The 19,531-nt window shown below is 41.7% G+C and overlaps 1 long non-coding RNA gene across 1 annotated transcript; it reads left to right on the top strand.

Moving 5' to 3' along the window:
- The first annotated feature begins 1,804 nt into the window (after positions 1-1,804).
- LOC120866422 lies at positions 1,805-10,732 on the top strand. Its single transcript, XR_005721655.1, has 2 exons — positions 1,805-1,913; positions 10,482-10,732. It is a non-coding gene; the product is annotated as an uncharacterized LOC120866422 (long non-coding RNA).
- Positions 10,733-19,531: the final 8,799 nt, after the last annotated feature.

The raw sequence follows: 19,531 nt of genomic DNA, 5'->3' as shown, positions 1-19,531 counted from the left end.
CCTGCCAATGCAGGGGACACAGATTTGAATCCTGATCCGGGAAGATCTCACGTGCTGCAGAGCAACTAAGCCCTCGAGCTGCAGCTACTGAGGCTGTGCTCTGGGGCCCGGGAGCTACGGCCAACCAGCCCATGTTCTGTGCTTGCCGAAGCCGGTGTGGCCAAGAGCCTGTGCTCTGCAACAAGAGGCCACTGCAACGAGAGGCCACTGCAACGAGAAGCCTGCAGGCTGTAACTAGGGAGTAGCCCCCACTCTCCGAAACCAGACAAGGGCTGCCCAGCAGTGAAGACCCAGCACAGCCAAAAATAAATAAATTAAAAAAAGAAAGAACCAGGAGACATGATAACTAACCGTAACGTGGCACTCTTGAGTTAGATCCTAAAACAAAAATTGAGAATTAATGGAAAAACTGGTGAAATCCAAATAATGCCTTGAGTTTAGTTAATTACATAACAATGTCTGTTTCCTACCTTTCACAAACATATCATGATAATATAAGATATTAATAATGGTGGATTTTGACTAAGGAGTATATAGAAACTCTATATAGAGCTACTCTCTATAAAACCTTTGCAATTTCTCTGTAAATCTTAAAATATTTCCAAATAAAAATTATTTTTAAAAATTTATTGAAGTATTGTTGATTTACAATGTGTTAATTTCTGCTGGACAGTGAAGTGATGCATATATATATGTGTATATATATATATGCACATTCTTTTTTTATATTCTTTTCCATTATGATTTATAACAGGATACTGAATATAGTTCCCAGTGCTATACAGTAGGCTCTTGTTGTTGAAAGTTTATTTTTAAAAAAATCTGAGACCTCCCTGGCAGTCCAATGGTTAAGACTCTGTGCTTCCAATGAAGGGAGTAAGAATGGCAAAGAATCATCCTCTGGTCAGGGAACTAAGATCCCATAAGTTGTGTGGCATGGCCAAAAATAAATAAATAAAAATAAGACTTCCCTGGTGGTTCAGGGGCCAAGATTGTGCTCCCAATAAAAGAGGTTCGTGTTTGGTCCCTGGTAAGGGAACTAGATTCCACATGCCACAACAAAGACCTGGCTCAGCCTAATAAATAAATAAATAAATATTTTAAAAATAAAATAAGGAAGGGGTTTAAGTGACCAGTTCCCCATTTAAAAGAACATAAAATAAAAAATCTGAATTACATAGCCTTGGTCTGACCCAGGGAATCTTATTTCCTTAAGTTTGGAGTTTTTCTATTTAAGGAAATAGAATTATATGGTTTATTTGTGCTACCTACCAGAGTATGTTTCAAGGAATCTTTATTTATCCCCATTGACAAAAAATGGGATTCTCCTAGGCCACAGAAAAGAGATGCATTTAGGAACCTGAACTCAGAAAAGACATTCTCACTTAAGCTGTTTCAGTTGGATCAAACCTGGCTTTCTTTCCATGCCTGCACTTGGGATGAATTACCCACGGTGGGTGTTTCATTTGCTAAACTGTAATATATTGAGATGGAGTGCAACTCTGTGCAGAACTCTGTCCTGAATAGTTGCATAAGAAAGGAAAATCAGGACTTCCCTGGTGGTCTTAAAAAAGATTCTCAGAACAATAACAATTTTTTAAAAAGTAAAATTAAAATATTGGAGAGAAGAAAAAAAACAACACGGAGGAGCTTGCCTGGTGGCTCAGTGGTGAATAATCCATCTGCCAATGGAGGAGACATGGCTTCCTGCTCTGATCCAGGAAGATCCCCACGTGAGTGGAGCAACTAAGCCTACGTGCCACAACAGCTGAGCCCGTGCTCTAGAGCCCAGGAGCAAAAACAAGAGAAGTCACTTCGATGAGAAGCCCACGTACCGCACACTAGAGAGTTGTCCCCACTCGCCGCAACTAGAGAAAAGCATGAGCAGCAACAAAGACCCGGCACAGCCAAAAGTAAGTAAATAAATAAATAATTTTTTTAAAAAAAGGAAAACAGATACAAGGGAAAGAAGCAAGCACATGCCATTTGGAAGGCATTTATAGTTAGTGGAAAGTATCATAACTTCATACAAATCCATCATCATAGTACAAGTGGGTGACATTCCCATCAGTGCACAAGTCCCCGTATTTCAGGCTGAATCCAAAGGGCTGGTGAGAAGCAGAGCACAGAGATTGAGAAGTGTTAGGTAGGAATAATTTCCTGAAATAAAAAATTTACAGGCCAAATATGATGGACCGGCAAAGCGGGATTGGGATTTCTCAGCAGAAGGGATAGCATGGGCAAAGTTATGAAGATGGTGAAAAAGGAAGAATTGTGTGCAGGAAAAGGGTTCACATTAGCATGACTGGAGCGGAGAAGCCAGATTAGAGAGAAGAGACAAGATTGTTAAGGAGGACGGCCACCGAAACCGAGGGCAGCATCTCCAGTACCATCTACCAGTAGAGAAGCGAGCAAGTTGTAGAAGAGGGATGGGGGACTTCTCTGGTGGTCCAGCAGTGAAGACTCTGTGCTTCCCAAGAAGGAGGCACAGGTTCGATCCCTGCTCTGGGAACTAAGATCCTATATGTTGTATGGCACAGCTGAAAAACTAAAATTAAAAAAAAAAAAAAAAAAGAAGAAGAGAGATGAGATAGGCAAGGGGAGTGGGACGAGAAAGGGACAGGAGAGGAAACACTTATAAAGGCCTTGGCAGAGGTATCTGAGTGCCTAGTTTCTCTGCCTGTTGGATAAAAGGGTGAAAGAAAACAAGATGTTGTGTTTATAGGATGAGCGTGTGTACCTTGAATGAAGTAGGGAGTTAATGTATCAGATACATATTGAGTACTTACACTGTGCCAGCCACTATGCTAGACTCTGGGAATGCAGAAGTGAGTTAAACAGAGCCAGGCTCCACCCTTGGGGAGCTTAACTGTCTAAGGGGAGAGAAAGATGTCAGTTAAGTACTCCCAGAAATGTGTAATTGTAGTGATAATGAGAGGAAGAACAAGGGGACGTGCTGATGAAAAAAACTTCAGATTATTAATTTAGTTTCCCAGGTTCCTAGATGCTGGAAGGGGAAATTTTTCTTTTTGGTTTTGGCCACACCACACGGCTTGTGGGATCTTAGTTCCCCAACCAGTGGACTGAACCTGGGCCCTGGGCCCTTGGCAGTGAAGGCACCAAGTCTTAGCCACTGGACCGCCAGGGAAGTCCCTCAGGAAATTTTTTAAATTAATTAATTAATTTGGCTGTGCCAGGTCTTAGTTGCGGCATGTGGGATCTTTGATCTTTGTTGTGGTGTGCAAGATCTTTTAGTTATAGCACGCAAACTCTTAGTTGGGCGTATGGGAACTAGTTCCCTGACCACAGATTAAACCCTGGGGCCACTGCTTTGGAAGGGTAGTCTTAGCCACTGGACCACCAGGGAAGTCCCTCTCCCTGGGAAATTCTTAACAGAGACTAACATTATCATATATCCTGGAAGAAATTTATCCTATATAAAGGCACTAACCATTTAGGTATGTATATTTTCTTCATGGGATTTTTTTTTTCAGTTTAAAATTCAACTTTATTGAAGTAAACTTTATAAAATTATAATTCAGTTCAGTCACTCAGTTGTGTCCGACTCTTTGCTACCCCATGAATCTCAGTACGCCAGGCCTCCCTGTCCATCACCAACTCCCGGAGTTCACTCAGACTCACGTCCATCGAGTCAGTGATGCCATCCAGCCATCTCATCCTCTGTCGTCCCCTTCTTCTCCTGCCCCCAATCCCTCCCAGCATCAGAGTCTTTTCCAATGAGTCAACTCTTCGCATGAGGTGGCCAAAGTACTGGAGTTTCAGCTTTAGCACCATTCCTTCCAAAGAAATCCCAGGGCTGATCTCCTTCAGAATGGACTGGTTGGATCTCCTTGCAGTCCAGGGGACTCTCAAGAGTCTTAATTACATAACTGCAATTTATATAATGTGAACTCATTTCAAGTGTAGAGTTCAGTGAGTATCAACAAATACACCCTTAGAACCTATAGAGCTACAATCCAGGTATAGAACTTTTCCATCACACCAAAATTGCCTTTCATCTTTCCCAGCCAACCTTCACTCCCTCTCCTCCTTCAGCCCTCACCCCCAGCCCCAGGCAACTATTGGTCTGCTTTCCATCATCATCAATTTTCTTTACTGCAGTTTCACATGAATAAATCATACAGGATGTACTTTCCATGCCTGGCTTCTTTTGCTCAGCGGAACATTTTTGAGATTCTTCCATATTATCACATGGATCAAGAGTCCATTCCTTTTTATTGCTGAGTTGTATCCTATTGTATGACTATATCAGTTTAGGGAGAGTTTTGTTTGTTTTCCATATGGCTATCCAGTTGTCCCAGTAATATTTATTGAAGAGATTCTTGCATTATCTACTGCTGGAAAACACATTATCTTACATTTTAATAACTTAAAACAATCCTTATTATTTCACACAATTTCTGTGGGGGCAGAATCTAGCGGCTTAGCTTGGGGAGTCTGGCTTAATGTTTCTGATGACGTTGCAGTCAAGATATCAGCCAGGGCTGTGTCATCTGAAGACTTGACTGGGGCTGGAGGACTCACTTCCAAGGTGATTCACTTGCATGCTTGGCAACAGTCTGGGTGCTAGCAGAAGGTTTCAATCTCTCACTATCTGGACCTCTGCATAAGGCTTTTCAGGTATCCTCAAGATGACAGTCATGTCAGACCTCTGGACTACAGAACTGTAGAGGAATAAGTTTTGTATTGTTTTAAGCCACCAACTTTGTGTTAATTTATTACTTCCCTGGTGGCTGAGTCAATAAACACCCGCCTGCTAATGCAGGAGACCGAAGAGATGCAGGTTTGAGCCCTGGGTTGGGAAGATCCCCTGGAAGAAGAAATGGCAACCCACTCCAGTATTCTTGCCTGGAGAATCCCATGGACAGAGGAGCCTGGCAGGCTACAGTCCATGGGATTGCAGAGTCGGACACGACTGAGTGACTAAACCAACACAGATCAGATTACCGCAAATAGGAGAGGAATACACTAGGTCGTAAAAAGCATGTGCCCTCTTTTTGTTGCCATTTTTTTTCTCTCTGATCGCTTGCTTTGGGGGAAGCTAGCTGCCATGTTGAATTTTTCCTTTCAGATATTATATTTTTCACCTTTAGTAGTTTTATTTGGTCCTTATATCTTCCATTTCTTTTCTCATTATGTCTGTTTTCCTTTAAATACCTCAGTATATTTATCATAGTTGTTTTATCATTCTTGTCCGCCAGTTCCATCATCTCTATCATTTCTGTTTCTGTTGACTGTTCGGCTATTCTTTTTCCTGCTTCTTGGTACATATGGTCATTTTTTATCAGATGCTGGGATGTTACAGTCTTGAGTGCCTGAATTTTGTAGTCTTCCCTTGAAGACCTTGGGCATCTGTTTTACCAGACGGGTTAGGGTTACTTTCAAATTAGTTTGATGTTTTTGAAAGCTTGTTTTAAAGTTTTGTTAAACAAGTCTCAGTTCAGTTCAGTTCAGTTCAGTCGCTCAGTCGTGTCCGATTCTTTGCAACCCCATGAATTGCAGCACGCCAGGCCTCCCTGTCCATCACCAACTCCCGGAGTTCACTCAGACTCACGTCCATCGAGTCCGTGATGCCATCCAGCCATCTCATCCTCTGTTGTCCCCTTCTCCTCCTGCCCCCAATCCCTCCGAGCATCACAGTCTTTTCCAGTGAGTCAACTCTTCGCATGAGGTGGCCAAAGTACTGGAGTTTCAGCTTTAGCACCATTCCTTCCAAAGAAATCCTAGGGCTGAGCCCCTTCAGAATGGACTGGTTGGATCTCCTTGCAGTCCAAGGGACTCTCAAGAGTCTTCTCCAACACCACAGTTCAAAAGCATCAATTCTTTGGTGCTCAGCTTTCTTCACAGTCCAACTCTCACAGCCATACATGACCACAGGAAAAACCATAGCCTTGACTAGACAGACTTTAGTCAGCAAAGTAATGTCTCTGCTTTTGAATATGCTATCTAGGTTGGTCATAACTTTTCTTCCAAGGAGTAAGCGTCTTTTAATTTCATGGCTGCAGTCACCATCTGCAGTGATTTGGGGCATAGCTTACTATAGAGTTAATACAGATCAATTGGTAATGTTTGACATTTCTGAGGTCTCTCCTGACTGTCTTGAGTGGTCAATGAGGTCTTTCTTTTCTCACTGGTCAGAACATTTCCTAGCCTGGTATGAGCCCTGGGAATTGTTCAGTTATATCTCTTTGATTATTCCATGCTCATTCTCCTGGAATTTAACTCTATCATTCTGGACCACATTCATATCCAGCAAAGAATCAAAGCCCCGTGCAGACTTTCGGAGTTCTTTTAATACATCCCTTCTTTCATTTTGCTATTCAGTCTAGCAACATACAGCTACCACAGGGACCATGAACGCCAATCTCTGTCTCCTCAACTCGGTGGGACTGCTGTGTTCTGCCACATTCAGAATTTATGATCCAGAATGTGCCCGTGGGCATAAAGCCAGGGCAACGGTAGAACTCACAGCATTTGTTCTTCTCTCAACGATGTCAGTTCTGGACCGTCTATTGTCCAATGCCTAAAAATAATTGTTTTCTATATTTTGTTTAGTTTCCTAATTGTCTATGGCAGAAGGGTAAATCCGGCCCCTTTTATTCTATCATGGTCAGAAACAAAGGTCTTCTGTTTCATGGTCGTTTTACTAACATAAGCCAGTCTGTGAGAGGCTGATCAACGTGATAAAATGGAGTTTGTAAACTTAAAATTTCCTCAATTGAGGTGACTGCATTAAGATTAGTGTCAACCTGGGAAGCCTTTCATGGGCAGATAACAAATCTGAGGCAGTGTCATCACACACCCTGATTTCTTATACAAAATGATTATTTGACAAATGTTTGTTAAATAAATGAATTACTAAATGAACATAATTACCACTTAAGCGTGGTCTTTCTAGGACCCAAAAGAATGGTCAGACTGACTTGCTCCTATGAATCGACTAAGTCCTTGGTCTATGAGTCTAACAGTAAGATGTTATCTAAGCATACTCACCATGAGAAATAAGGCTAACTTATCAAAGAACAAATTGTTCAGCATATGTGCGGGCAAAGCTCACCAATGTTCTCACAAATAATAACTCACAAAGTAGCAACATGCTTCACTTCCCACTTTACCTTATTTTATAATCCATAGTGTAACTGGAGGTTATGGGCAAGATTTCAGATGTAGGTTTTTGTGTGTTGTTGTTCAGTCACTAAGTCGTGTCTGACTTTACAGCCACATGGACTGTAGCACTCTGGGCTCCCCTGTCCCTCACTGTCTCCCAGAGTTTGCTCAAATTCATGTCTATTGAATCAGTGATGCCATCTAACCATCTCATCCTCTGCCATCCCCTTCAATCTCCCAGCATCAGGGTCTCTTCCAGTGAGTCAACTCTTCCCATCAGGTGGCCAAAGTATTGGAGCTTCAGCATCAGTCCTTCCAATGAGTATTCAGGGCTGTTTTCCTTTAGGATTGACTGGTTTGATCTCCTTGCAGTCCGAGGGATTCTCAAGAGTCTTCTCTAGCACCACAATTCAAAAGCATCAATTCTTTGGCGCTCAGCCTTCTTTATGGCCCATCTCTCACTTCCATATATGACTACTGGAAAAAACCATAGCTTTGACTATACAGACTTTTTGTCAAAGATACGGTGGTGGCTCAGATGGTAAAGAATCTGCCTGCAATGCAGGAGATCTGTGTTCAATCCCCTGGAGAAGGGAATGGCAACCCACTTCAGCATTCTCGTTGGAGAATTCCATGAACAAAGGAGCCTGGTGGGCTATGGTCCAGGGGGTCACAAAAAGTCGGACACAACTGAGCAACTAGTTGTTTGACTTTGGGCAAATTATTTAAATTTGATTAACTTTTTCTTCTTCTGTAAAATGGAGATAATGATAACATATGCCTCATAGAGCTAGTGTGAAGATTAAATGATTTAACAATGTATGTAAATATTAATCCAGTATCTGACACATATTAGAACTCAATAAATGTTAGCAATTAATTTAAGAGGATGTTCCTTGATTACATATCTTATAAATGAACTCTCTATGTCTTTGCTATGGTGATAAAACATCTGATGTTGGTCCAAGGATTTCAGAATAATCAGTTCTTTTTTTTTTGGATGTGCCACATGGGTTTCACGATCTTAGTTCCCTGACTGAATCTGATTCCCTGATTCCCTAGTTCCCTGATTGAACCCGATGCAGTGGAAGCATGAAATCCTAACCACTGGACTGCCTGAGAGTTCCCAGCTTTTATTATTATTTTTTTTAGTTTTTAAATATTTTTTTCTTTGGCCATGCCACAGAGGTTTCAGGATCTTAGTCCCCCAATTGAACTGGTACCCTCTGCACTTGAAGCATAGACTCTTAACCGCTGGACAGCCAGAGAAGTCCCAGCTTTGAATGATAAAATTGTATACATGATGGCCATGAATAAATTTATTAAATGGCCTGCATGTGCTTCTTGGAGGTACTAACAGTTCCTAAACTGAGACTTTTACTAGTGATTATTCTTTGCTTGTTTGGGGATTATGACACTGGTGAAAAGCACCCAAGTTCTATTTAAGTGTCCTTTTCAAACTGGAAACATGAGAAAGCTGTTTCTCGGCAGCCAGTATTTTTAGAGCTTGTGCTCTGGGTGCACAATGATGGTTCTTCAAGAGAGTTAATCCCTGTATCTTTCTGGTTGAGGTGCACCCTTCAATAATTTCTCTGAGCCACAACTTACAGGTGCCTATAGTATGTAGGGAATGCAAAGACCATGGAAAAGCTGAGTTTCAACAAGGCCAAATCTCCCCTCTCAGATAGGGATCTTTCCAAAAATAACTCTTTAAAGAAATGAGATTTGAGGAATGTAGGTTAAAGTGTAGTAGGTGATGACATCTTCTTATAGACATCTGGGCAAAGGGAGAATTAAAGGATCTTTTCTTAATGCCCCCAACTTAATAGGTCAAGTCAGAACTTGCCCCTGGAATGAAATATATCAATATATTAATGCTCAGAACCTATTCTATGTGCATGATATTTTAAACAGCTTTTTATTTGGAATTAATTTCAAGCTTATAGAAAAGTTACAAAAATAAGACTAGCACAAAGGATACTTGTATGATTCATCTATTGCAAACATTTTACTCAGCTCGCCTTATCATTTGCATTCCTCTTTCTCCCCTTCTCTTTACATATATAAATACTTATATACATATATATACACGTGATACATATATATGTGCATACCCTACATTTATATGTGTGTGTGTGTGTGTGTGTGTGTGTGTGTGTATTCCATCTTCAGATGTAACACAGTCCCATTTCTGCTGCATTCCATTCATTGAAGCAATCACAAATTTATGTTCAGGCTCAAGGAGTGGGGAAACTGTTTCCGAAATGTTGTATGTATAAAAATAGTGTTTTCCTGAACTTTTTTTAATTGCATGGAGTCTTCTTTGCTGCTCACGGGCTTTCTCTAGTCACAGAGAGTGGGCTGCTCTTCACTGTGGTGCACTGGCTTCTCACTGCAGTGGCTTCTCTTGTTGAAGAGCATGGGCTCCAGAGCTTGGGTTTCAGTAGTTGTGGTGCACGGGCTTAATTGCTCCACAGCACGTAGAATCTTCCTGGGCCAGGTTTCGAAACTGTGCCCCCGGAATTGGGGGGGTTTCTATCCACTGCGCCACTAGGGAAGTCCTTCTTGAACCCTTTAAAAGTAAGGTTCATGTATCATGCTCCCTTTTCCCTAAATAACTTCAGTGTATATTTACAAAGAACAGGTGATCAAGTCAGAAGATACTGCATTAAGGAAAACACATTAGGGAGCCTCATTCACACCTGGATCTGACCTATATGATGCGATTCCAGACTCCAAGCCTGACCCTGATGTCATAATGGCGCTTTTGGAGAAAGGGCTGAAGATATACTGCAATATAGGGAGGAGGTAAATTGTTTGGCCAGAAGTCACACTGGGGCACAGCAATATTTCCAGAGACTATTTCCCCTCCCTTTAAACCTGGCCAAAACTTTGTGACTGCTTCAGTGATGCGAATACCTTAGAAGTGACACTGTGGGACTTCCCTGACGGTCTAGTGGTTAAGAATCTGCCTACCAATGCAGGGGATACTGGTTCAATTCCTGGTCTGGGAAGATCCCACATGCTCTGTAGCAGCTAAGTCTGTGTACCCCAACTACTGAGCGTGCACTCTAGAGCCCTTGAGCTACAGCTACTGAAGCCCTTATACCCTAGAGACTGAATTTCTCAACAAGAGAAGCCACCCCAATAAGAACACTGCGCACCGCAGCGAAGAGTAACTCTCGCTCACCACAACTACAGAAAACCCACACAAAGAAATGAAGACCTAGCATAGCAAAAAAAAAAAAAAGTAACACTGCGTTGTTTTAGGCTACATCATGAAAGGTGATATAGCTTAGGGTGATTCCCTTTTTGTCTCTCTCTCTGTGTCTCTGCTCACCTTTGGAACCTAGCCACAGCATTGTGAGAAAAGAGGAAACACATTACACGTGTAATCGTTCCAACTGACAGTTCCAGCTATGGTCTCAGCCAACAACCAGCATCAACTGCCAGCGTGTGAGTGATCAAACCCTCAGAGGATTCCTACTTCCTAGCTTTCAAGCCACTGCAGCTGACACTAAATGGAACAGAGGTTAGTTATCCCCACTGAACCTTGCCCAAATTGCAGATTCATGAACAAAATAAATGGCATTGTTTCACGCCAGTAAGTTTTGGGGGGTAATTTCTTGTGCAGGAGTAATAACCAGATTCACATATGGTAGCACAGGGATACTCACTCGTGTAAACGAAGACATATGTACCAGAATGTAATTCCAATCAGCACTCTAGTGTTTCAGAAGAATGAAAATGTAAATTTAAGATCAATGAGGGATGGAGTATTGAGGATAGAAAAAGTCCTTATATTAGTGTTTGTACAATGCTAAGTTGAACAGAGTTAATAAATGCACACAGAGGCCTACTAACTAGAATTTAACTCTACCTACCTTTGTTTTCATTACATATCCACAGAAACTAGAAGATTTGGGTTAATTTCGCACCCTTTCTTGGAAGGTTGCCCTAGAGTGCAGGGCATGATCTGAGTACTAATTAAGAGAGTGTGTCTGAGTATATTGCAATATGGGAGGGAAACCTGAACCATTTCCCTATGGATTTTCAGGGAACAATTTTTATATTTATTAGCTACTCTCTTAGATTTTTGCATATGGGTCTCAGCAATATCTTCTAAGTTATATCCAGGCTAATGTTCATACATTGGTAGAGATCTACTTTCAACCACTAATTATTATACTTTAGCCCAATTCATTCTTTTAAATCAATTTTTAAGGGTGCCTGTTGTCCCCAGAACCTCCTGTCCATTGCCCATTGACAGCTCAAAGAGATCATAGAAAAGTAGATATGTAACAAAACCCAACCAAGCTCCTAAACATTTATAACATAAAATTTACTATTTAAACTATTTTAAAGTGTATATTTCAGTGGCAATAATTTCATTGACTATGTTGTGTGCAGTCATTACTACTATTTCTAAAGTATTTTTCATCACTCCCAAACTCTATTCATTAAGAAATAATTTCTGGAACTTTCTTGGTGGTCCAGTGGTTAGGACTCTGTGTTTCCACTGCAGAGGGCAGGGGTTCGATCCCTTGTCAGGGAACTAAGATCCCACATTCCACAAGCTGAGTGGCATGGCCAAAAAAAAAAAATCTACCTGAAAGCACTCCTCAAACACTTATAGTTCTTACCAAGTGTTAGGAGTGAGAAAGTTATCTTGCTGGTTAATAATGGATTTTGATTTTTCAGTTGTTTTAGTAGCTAGAGTTGATTTTGTTGGTACAAAAGGCATTTCTGAGAAAGCAAAGCTTCTTTGGAGTTTCACTTTGGAGTTCTTGGCATGCCTCTCCCTTTATTTATTTATTTTAAAATATTTATTTATTTATTTGGCTGCATCGGGTCTTAGTTGCGGCACTCAGAATCTTCGATCTTCATTTCAGCATGTGCTATCTTTTAACTGTGGCATGTGAGATCTAGTTCCCTGATCAGGGATTGAACCCCAGCCGCCTGCATTGGGAAGGCAGAGTCTTGGGACTGAACCCCAGCCGCCTGCATTGGGAAGGCAGAGTCTTAGCCATTGGACCACCAGGGAAGTCCCCCCTCCCTTTATTTGCTTCCGTATCTCCCTGGCTTCACTTTCTCAGTCTTCTTGCTTGTTCTCCATCTCTGAACGTTTAATGCTGGAAGCCCTCTGGTGGGGGAGGAACATGTTCTTGGAGATCTCATGCAGTCTTGAGTCTTTATATGCTGTCAATCTCTAATGACTCCTCAGTTTATATCTCCAGCCTGGACTCTTTCTAATGTCAGACAGATATTTAACTCTCTCTTCACTTGGGGTTCCAACAGGCAACTCAAACACAACAGGTCCAAAGCTGAGCTCCTGATCTTGCCCCACAAACCTGTTCTACTCTTTCTCATCTCAGTGAATGGCAATTCTATCCTTTTAATTACTAAGGCCAACTTGGAGTTACCCTTGAATATTCTCTCAGACATCCCAATCCCATCTATCAATACATCCTGTTGGCTCTTCCTTCAAATTACTATCTTGGGCCCAACATCTCACCCTTCAACCTCACTGCCTGGATACCTGTAATTGCCTCTTAACTGGTCTCCTTGTGTTTACCCTCTCATCTCTTCTCTCACCCAAGCCCATTTTCAACACAGCAGTCTAAGAGATCTTTTAAAAATTCATGTTTGGCATGTCCCTGGTGGTCCAGTGGGTGAGAATCTGCCTGCCAGTGCAGGGGACACAGGTTCAATCCCTAGTCCAGGAGGCTTCCACATGCCGTAGAGCAACTAAGCCTGTGTGTCCCCATTACTGAGCCCAAGTGCCGCAACTACGGAAGCCTGTGTATGTAGAGCCTGTGCTCTGCAACAGAAGCTACTGCAACGAGAAGCTGGTGAATCACGTGGAAGAGGAGCCCCCATTTACTGCAACTGGAGAAAGCCCGTGAGCAGCAGTGAAGACCCAGCAATTAAAAAAAAAAAAAAAAAAAAAGCATGCCTAGGACTTCCCTGGCGGTCCAGTAGTTACAACTGGGCACTTTTACTTCTGGGTCCAGGTTCAATCCCTAGTCAGGGAACTAAGATCCCACAAGATGTGCAACATGGACAAAGAAGGAAAAAGAAGAAGAAAATATGCCAAACCTCTTCTTCCTTGAAAAAGCAGCAATAGCATCTTTTTTTTTTGCCTCACCACACTGCCTGTGGGATCTCAGTTCTCTGACCAGGCATTGAACCTGTGTGCCCTGTAGCAGAAGTGCAGAGTCTTCACCACTGCCCCACCAGGGAAGTCTCAGCATTCCCTTCTGCAAAGAGTAAGAGCTGAAATCTTTAAGCAGGACCTGCCTCTATCCATTTCCCTCAGTGTCACAGTCACATTTGCTCCTTGCTGGTCCTCACACCTGCCAGGGTGCTCTTGCCTTAGTGTCTAGAACAATTTTCCCTTGGGTATCCATGAGATTTACTCTGTCATCTCCTTCAGATTTTGGCTCAAATACCATCTTTTTGCTTCTCTCTGACCATTCTATTTTATTTTTCTTTTCTTTTTTAAAAAATGTAGACCATTTTTAAAGTCTTTATTGCATTTGTTACAATATTGCTTCTGTTTTATGTTTTGTTCTTTTGGCTACAAGGTGGGATCTTAGCTACCCACCAGGCATGCACCCTCTGCATTCGAATGTCCACCCACTGGACCGCCAGGGAAGTCCCTGGCCATTCTATTTTATTTACTTATGACTGTGCTGGGTCTTTGTTGCTACTTGAGGGCTTTGTCTGGTTGTGGTTTGAGGGCTTTTCACTACAGTGTCTTCTCTTGTTGGGGAGCACTGGCTCTGGAGTGTGTGGCTTCAGGAGCTGCAGCACATAGGTGCAGTAGTTGAGGTTCACACGCTCTGGAGCACCAGCTCAGTAGCTGGGCAAGGGCTTAGTTGCTCTGTGACATGTGGCATCTACCTGGACCAGGGATCCAACCGTGTCCCCTGCAATAGTAGGTGGATTCTTAAACCCTGGACCACATCGAAGTCCCTCATTCTATTTTAAATGACAACCTTCATCTCAAGACTTCCTGTCTCCTCTTTTGGCCATAGAGCTTGTAACCAATCGGTTGTTATTTTGCTTATTTTGTTTATTGTCTTTTCCCACTAAAATGTAAATTTCACAAGAGCTGGAACTTTAATTAAATGTCTTCAATATGCAATTAAGTGTCTTCAATGCCTAGGACAGCACCTGCCACAGAGCAGGCACTTTACATTTGTTGAATGAGCGAATGAATGGCTGATTTCTTACTTAATCTTCAAGACTCCCACACCCCTAGACTTCCCTCCCTCCCCACTCTTTCAGTTTGGACTAATGCCTGTCCCTACTTTCAGTTCCTGTAACATAATTTATCCTGATCAAAGTGACTTTAAAATATTCAACTTTGGTTCCCTAAGATTTAGCACAGTCCCTTGCACAAGAAAAATGCTTAATGTGAAAATGAATTATTAGCAACATTCATATCAAATGATGGGGCAGTGGGAAAATGTTAGCTAAGCAACAGTGAGGGACTTGTCAACTTCCTGTTTTTCTATACGAGTTTCCTTCCTCTTTCAAAGAAATCCAGATTTGATTCTGCCTCCTGCCATGGAGTGAAGGTGGAGGGGCAGTAGTTAAACACAATTGTCAGAAAAACTTTTGACCAAATACTATTGTATAGCTTTCCAACCCTTTTGGAAGAAAATATTGGGACTTGTTTTTAATGATATTAATTGTCAAATCAGTAATACCAAGCAAAGATTTTACCTAAACCTATAATCACAACTCACGTACTGGTTAGCTAGCTTCACCTCCTAATTCCTTTTAAGACTCCAGTGATTTACTCCATCCTCACTTCCACTGTGAATTCCTATGAGTTTTCAACTTAAACCACAATTGTGTGTGTGCGTGCTCAGTTGCTAAGTCGTGTCCAACTCTGTACAACCCCATAGACTGTAGCCCACCAGGCCCCTCTGTCCATGGAAATTCCCAGGCAAGAATACTGGCGTGGACTGCCATTTTCTTCTCTAGGGGAATCTTCCTGACCTAGGGATCAAACCTGCATCTCCTGCTTGGCAGGCAGATTCTTTACCACTGAGCCACCAGGGAAGCCCTATGTCACAATTATTAGCCATTAAATACCTAAATGTAGACAGGTACATCCTGCATCAGAATTTTTAAAGATATATATTTATTTATATATTTGGCTGCACTAGGTCTTAGTTGCGGCACTTGGAATCTTTAATCTTCATTACGGCATGTATAATCTTTAGTTGCAGCATGCAGGATCTTTAGTTCGGGTATGCAAACTCTTAGCTGTGGCATACGGTATCAAGTACCCTGACCAGGGAACGAACCTGGGCCCCCTGCATTGGGAGTGTGGTGTCTTGGCCACTGGACCACTAGGGAAATCCCTCTATACCAGAATTTTTGATCATTCAAATTTTTTTTTTAAGCAGTTTTAGGTTCACAGCAAAATTGAGCAGAAGGTACACTTCCCACTTGCCCCTGTCCCAAAAATGCATAGCCTCCCCATCAAAATGATAGTTACTGATGGAAAGGAAGCCCCAAGAGATGTCAGACAATTAGACAAACAGCAGACTGGGAGTTCACTAAAAGGTGGGAAATAGAATAGAAGCATTGTGTTAATTAGCCAGGTGACAAAACAACAACAACAACAAAAAAAACCAAAAAACTCAGCCTGAACTAAAAATAAAAACAGATTTGAGCTGGCAAGAGATTGTATATTTCAAGAGATAATAAGATAATAGAATTTAAGATCTGAAAAAAAGCCTGATTGTGTTTAAATCACTCATCTACTAGCTGAAGAAATCAAAGGTCAGAGGTACCTTTGGTATTTCTCAGATATCTAAGAAAGCATATTAGACTGATAAGCTGGACTTTGGATGACTTGACAAAGCTATTTAGAATAAATTGAAGTAAGGTATATCCTATCTGTTCAGAGCTGGATTCTGTATTATTCTATGTTTTCATTGCTGAGTGGAATTCAATTAATGGACGTAATCTCAAACTTGAAGTTTCTATTTTGCTGGAAAAGGCTGGCCTAAGAGTACAATGGAGTTGTCACAATATAAAGAATAAGAAGATCAGAAACTACAAAGAAGCTGCTTGATTTTTCAGGACTGGTGGTCCTTGTATGAGACCTATTTCCTAACTGATATAAATTATTAATTAAAAAAAAGACACAAGTACAACTTCATTGCAGTTGGATTGGAGGAAAACAGTAGAGGAGCACTATCAAGTGTAAATACTTAGACAGGCTTGGTGAGTAACATGAAATGTTTGCCCAGCGTGGATTGTGGTAAGACTGAAAAGAGAACTTCTAAAGTAGGTCTAAGTTAAAGGTCCTCACTGAACATTTTCTTTCCCATTCTTAGTTTCAGTTTAGGTATCTGAAGAGTTGGAAGCCCTTAGGGGAAGGCCCTGTGGAAATCTTGCCAATTTTAGGCATCTTTTTAAGAACGGTAAGTAGGAAAGAGAAATATCTCTAACTGCTGAGTAGAGAATGGTATCTTTTTAGTCATTCTTCAAATATTTTGTCCAGGTTTAAAATGAAAGTGAATTTCATGTCTACAAAAGCAGCGAGTCAATTCTTTGTTCCTTGGCTTTGTAATAGGTAAATGATAACAAAACTCAGCTTAAACTGATATTAATGTTAAAAGGATGAGGGGAAATTGACTTTCTCAGATAATCTTGATTAGAACATAATTTTTTTTTTTTAGTTTTTGTTTTTTAAATTAGAATGTAAATTGATCCAACTTTTTTTCATTTTAAGAATTTAAGTGAAATAATATACACACCACTTACCCTTTGGGGGCTTCTCTTGTGGCTCAGTTGGTAAAGAATACACCTGCGATGTGGAAGACCTGGCTTTGACCCCTGGGTTGGAAAGATCCCCTGGAAAAGGGAAAAGCTACCGACTCTAGGATTCTGGCCTGGAGAATTCCGTGGACTGTATAGTCCATGGGGTCGCAAAGAGTTGGACACGACTGAGTGACTTTCACTTTCACTTACCCTTTACCATCATCACCAATTTAAGTGATTGTTTCTGAAGAATCAGATATATTCTCCTTCTCAGAGAGCCATCACCACCATCCCAAGTTTGTGTCTTGTAAGACCAAAATTCCACAGCCATGAAAGTCTCACTCCCCATTCCCTCCCACAGCCCCTGACACTGATGTCCACTTTGGTCCATGAGTTGTCCACCCCAGGATCCCCACTGGAGTGGAAACCTACAGTGCCTGCTGATGGGTTGTTTTAGAAGAGTTGAGTTTCAGTTTGAATCTCTTCCTATTTGCATCTGAAGAATCTGCATTTAGGGAGAGAAAGTATGAAGAAGTGGGTGTACAAGGGACAGGGTGCCTGGGGCACAGATGAGCTAGGACCTGACCAGCTGCCTCTTGGGCCCTCCTGTCCCATTTCTTGGCTCACCTCATCTGCTTGATCTAACTTTTTAGGCAGGCAACCTGGCAACATCTATTAAAACTTAAAGAATAGCAAGGAGAGACAAGAAGGCCTTCTTCAATGAATAATGCATAAAAAATAGAGGAAAACAATGGAAGGGGAAAGACTAGAGTTCTCTTCAGGAAAATTGGAAATATCAAGGGAACATTTCACCCAAAGATGGGCACAATAAAGGACATAAATGGTAGAGACCTAGTAGATGAAGAAGAAATCAAGAACAGATGGAAAGAATACACGGAGGAACTGTACCAAAAAGATCCTAATGAATTGGTTAACTACGATGGTGTGGTCAGTCACCCAGAGCCAGACATTCAGTAGGGGTAAGTCAAGTGAGCCTTAGGAACAAGGCCCACTGCTGTGAACAAAGTTTTTGTATGTAATGGAATTCCAGTAGAGCTATTCAAAACCCTAAAAGATGATGCTATCAAAGTGTTGCACTCATTATTTCAGCAAATCTGGAAGACCCAGCAGTGACCAAGGACTGGACAACATCAATCCTCATCCCAATTCCCAAGAAGGGTAGTACTAAAGAATGTTCAAACCATTGGACAATTGCACTCATCTCCCATGCTACTAAGGTCATGCTTAAAACCTTGCATGCTAGGCTTCAGAATTACGTGAACCAAGAACTTCCAGATGTCCAAGCTGGGTTTAGAAAAGGCAGAGGAACCAGAGATCTAAATTCACTGGATCATAGAGAAAGCTAGGGAATTCCAGAAAACATCTACCTCTGTTTCATCAACTACGCTAAAGCCTTTGACTGCGTGGATCATAACAAACTGTGGAAACTCTTACAGCAAACTCTTAAAGAGATGGGAATACCAGACCATCTTACCTGTCTCCTGAGAAACCTGGTCAAGAAGCAACATTTAGAACCCTGTATGGAACAATTAATTGGTTCAGGATTGGGAAAGGAGTATGACAGGGCTGTCTGTTGTCACCCTGTTTATTTAACCTATACACTGAGCACATCATGAGAAATTCCTGGCTGGATGAGTTACAAGCTGGAATCAAGATAGGAAGGAGGAACATCAACAACCTCAGATATGTGGATATCACTCTAATGGCAGAAAGCAAAGAGGAACTAAAGAATCTCTTGATAAGGGTGAAAGAGGAGAGTGAGAAAGCTGGTTTAAAACTATATATTAAAAAACTAAGATCATGGCATCTGGCCCCATTCAGTTCAGTTCAGTCGCTCAGTCGTGTCCAACTCTTTGTGACCCCGTGAATCCCAGCACGCCAGGCCTCCCTGTCCATCACCGACTCCCGGCGTTCACTCAAACTCATGTCCATCGAGTCGGTAATGCCATCCAGCTATCTCATTCTCTGTTGTCCCCTTCTCCTCCTGCCCCCAATCCCTCCCAGCATCAGAGTCTTTTCCAAAGAGTCAACTCTTCACAAAGTACTGGAGTTTCAGCGTTAGCATCATTCCTTCCAAAGAAATTCCAGGGCTGATCTCCTTCAGAATGGACTGGTTGGATCTCCTTGCAGTCCAAGGGACTCTCAAGAGTCTTCTCCAACACCACAGTTCAAAAGCATCAATTCTTTGGCGCTCAATTACTTCATGGCAAATAGAAGGGGAGAAGCTGGAAGTAGTGACAGATTTCCTCTTCTTGGACTCTAAAATCACTGCAGCTGGTGACTGTAGCCATGAAATCAGAAGATGATTGCTTCTTGGCAGGAAAACTATGACAAATCTAGACAGCGTGTTGAAAAGCAGAGATGTTACTCTGCTGACAAAGGTCCATATAGTCAAGGCTATGGTCTTCCCAGTGGTCATGTATGGTTGTGAGAGCTGGACCATAAAGAGGGCAGAATGCCAAAGAATTGATGCCTTCGAACTGTGGTGCTGGAGAAGACACCCGAGAGTCCCTTGGATAGCAAGGAGATCAAAGCAGTCAATCTTAAAGGAAATCAACCCTGAACATTCATTGGAAGGACTGATGCTGAA

Source organism: Oryx dammah, unplaced genomic scaffold (genome assembly GCF_014754425.2).
Source record: "Oryx dammah isolate SB20612 unplaced genomic scaffold, SCBI_Odam_1.1 HiC_scaffold_8, whole genome shotgun sequence".
NCBI classification, from domain to species: Eukaryota; Metazoa; Chordata; class Mammalia; order Artiodactyla; family Bovidae; genus Oryx; species Oryx dammah.
The sequence above is the reverse complement of the archived record's forward strand: the minus strand, read 5'-3'. Positions and strand labels throughout refer to the sequence as shown.